The sequence below is a fragment of the Monodon monoceros genome, unplaced genomic scaffold (genome assembly GCF_005190385.1).
Source record: "Monodon monoceros isolate NGI ecotype Baffin Bay Population unplaced genomic scaffold, NGI_Narwhal_1 Super_Scaffold_2, whole genome shotgun sequence".
NCBI classification, from domain to species: domain Eukaryota; kingdom Metazoa; phylum Chordata; class Mammalia; order Artiodactyla; family Monodontidae; genus Monodon; species Monodon monoceros.
In genome coordinates, this window is record NW_021703776.1 from 69,014,506 (window position 1) to 69,018,249 (window position 3,744).

The following is a 3,744-nucleotide window of genomic DNA, read 5'->3' on the forward strand; positions in this document are numbered from 1 at the left end:
AGAGAGAGAGAGAGAGAGAGAGAGAGAGAGAGAGAGAGAGAGAGAGACTCTGCATTGGTAGAGACTGCTGGAGTGTGAGACAGTCAATCAGCTGAGAGCCCTTAATGAATTGTGTCAGGTTGTAGCCCCCGCACTCCACCCACCGCACTGCTGTTGTCGGTTAAATGATGTTGATTGGAAATTGTTGCAGTAACTATCTGATCAGTAAATGAAGCCTGCGTTATGTAACCGTTTTGTATGGCACCTTCTGAATAAAGAAGACCCTGAAGAACGTAGCATACACTCTCGAGAACATAGGAGAAGCAAGAGGGAAGAAGTGAAGGGAGAATACTGGTGAAATTTAAGATGGAAGATTATGTCCCTACCAGCACAGAGAAGCAGCAGATGAAACACAGATAAACTTCATAAGAACTAATTGTAATTATGAGGAGAAGTTACATGGACATGCCTAATAAAATGAGGATATGCTTCATGAGAATATGGGGGTCTTATTTGGGGGGATTTCATTTGGGAAAAAAGGGAGCTTGAAAAGACATACCTCGTTTGGCTCTTACGTATTTTAATATTTATCGGAGGCAGAAAGAGGTGCAAATATTTGGAAGTTATAATCATAGTAAAGAGAGCATTAAATTTCATTTATACTGAATTGTAGTTAAAAAAATTTTTTTCCCTCCATGCGACTACTAGCACATGAATTTTAAAGTCCTTTTAAAAAGTAAAGATTACACTGAAGGACACCTGGAAAATACAGAAAGGAGTAAAGAAAGTAAAAGTGCTAAGAGAGTAGATCTTAAATGTTTCCATCACAAAAGAAGAAGTGGTAACTGATGGGATGGAGGTGGTAGCTAATACTACGGTGGTAATCATTTTGCAGTTTATAAAAGTTTCAAGTCAATTGGATGCCTTAAACTTACACAATGTTATGTGTCAATTACATCTCAATAAAGCTGATGGAAAAAAAGTAAAAGTCACCTGGAAACCCAGCATTGAAAGATAACAGTGCTTTTTTTTTTTTCCTTTGCTTGTACATACTTATTTCAAATGAGATATTTCTTATGGCTGTGTGATAGTCTATTATACGAATAGCCTATCGTTTTAGTAGCCAGTTCCCAGCTATTGTATATTTAGGTTTTTTCCAGCTTTTCTGTATTCCAAGTAATGCTTTGATGAACACCCTTGTACACAAATGCTCGTCCATTTCTTTAATTATACATTTCACTAGACTAAATTTCTAAAAGTTGAATTTCTGAATCAAAGGATCAAACATGTTAAGGTTTTTCACGTACATTGTCAAATTGTCTTTTCTGAAAAGTGGTAGCAGTTTATGTCACCTCCAGCAGTAACTGTGAGTGTTTATTTGATTGCACCCTTACCAACTATAGGTAGTACAATTTACAAAGTCATTAATGAGATTTTTTTAAAGGTCTCTATTTTTAAGAAACATGTGGGAATTTTCTGCTGTTTCTTAACTGGCTATTCTGGTTGGCATAATTTTTAACACTAAATACTAATATAAGAGCAAGTAAAAGGAACTTATTTAAGACTATCTAGTTGTCATTTTTCAAGCAAATTGAAGAGCTCCACATTTTTAATTTGTTTTTTGATTTCATATTTTCTCGAGAAGCAACTCAAGATTAGAAACTAAACAGCTGGATTTTATTCTAAATTTGAATGAATTCACATAGGGCAGAAGGCCAACATGTCCTGAGATACATCAATACTGAATTTTCTTTGGAGGGCTATGGCAACCAGCCATAGACCACAGTATAAAAAGGAGTTTATAATCTTCCTCCAGTGTGATTAGCAATATTGGGAAAAGCTTTCTGGCTGTTAAGGTAGCAGAAGAATGGTAGCAATATTTTCCATTTAAGTAAAATAATTGTCCCAATTGCTGGTAAGAAGAACTCACTGCAGAAAGTAGGTTTGGTGCCATATTCAATGAGCATATCCTATGCTCAGGAAAATATCAGCATCTTCCCCCTACCCTCTCTATGTGTGACAGAATTTCATTTACTGTAAATATCTTTAAAATTTTTTTCTCATTATTATTTTAAATGGCTGTTGGGAAAAGGGATGTTGGAATAAAACAGTATTCACTGAACGGGACAAAACAGTCTGGGAGGAAGAGACATTCCTAACGACTGCACTAAACCACTGATAACTAAGTTTCTCATCCTCATTCTTTACCTTACCTGACGGACTTTTGCACCCTTTCCCATGCACATTTGGTATGTCATAGTAAGCTTCCTATGTCAAAGGACCACTCAGTATAGGAAAATATCCTTGGCAAGAAAAATACCGTGTCTTCTTTGTTTGCAGCTATGTTCTTTGTAAGGAAAACAAGTTCCCACAGGCAATGAGAAGAGACAACATGTAAAAATAAAGTGCATTCTATTTTCAGTATGAGTTCAAAACATATTAACTGGTGATGAAAAGTAAACTTGTAGGATCCATATCAAAATCTGGGTGGTGGCACTGAGTTAGCAAATAGAAAGATCCTGGGTGCACTTTGCAAAAGTGTTGTACTTTTCATTGCTACATTTATTGAGTTTTCCTGTAGGAGGGAGAAGCCTACACAATGGAAATTGGGGTTCTTTGATTATCTAAAGCATTAATCATTGGTATTTTTTACTCCTCTTTGACCCTCTTTATCATCAAAATCTTAAAAGCAATTAGGTTTTAATGTGTAATTGAAGTATTTATATTAAATTTCTGTTTATAAAATACACAGTGGTGTGCAACAGTGCAAAAAGACTTGATGAACCTCTTTATTATTGAAGATAGAGATATTGCAAGCTGGTTAAATCTTTGGCTCATGGCTGTTTAGAAATAGAATTTTTAGAAATTCAGTTAAAATGAGGACTGGAAAAGTAAAATCTATATTATTTTTTTAAATATTTATATATTATTTGTATAACTCTTACCCCTTAATATAAAAATATCCATGAAGTTTAAGTACTTTGTTTCTAGTAATTCAAAATTTTAAAGTGTAGAGGTATCATTAATTGGGCACATTTAGAGAAACGGTTGAGAAGCTTTCGTTTTTCAAATTTTATTTCAAATCACAGAAACTTTTTTTGGAATATGTATTTAATGTTTTGATAGAAACAAACATAGCAGAGAACTAGCAAGAAAAGAAATATTTTCAATGATATATCTTCATTCAGTATGGCAGATTACAACTTTAAAATTCCTTCTATTTATTGAAAATAAAATTATTTTCTTTAAAAATTTGTTTATAGTAACTAGTACAATGTGTCACCTGCAATTCTTAACATATCTGCCAACATAAAAATCTTTAAAATAACAGATGTTAGCTGTCTTTCCAGAGTTAAAATGCAGAATGGTGTTAAGACTAGTATTAACTACAGCAAGTGGTAACAATTAACTACTGCCTCACTCCAAATGCAACTATAAAATTTACAATATTTTTGTGATTTACTAATTATGAAATACATTTAATTACCACAACAAGGCTAATGTAGGAGAAGATCTACATAGGAAATGGGAAGTATTCTTCTAGGTGATAGATAATGTCCTTATAATGCAGAGTAGGACTGAGAGATTTTCTGCATCTTGATTCCAGCTTTATGCTAACCGCCAGAGCAAGGTACTTGATTTCTCTGAGCCTTATTTTTTCTCCTTTAAATGTAAAATGAAGAGATTGGATTAGACTAGCATTTTTCAATTTTTTATATTCACCACGACTCACAGTAAAAAATACATTTTACATTGGGGCTTGGG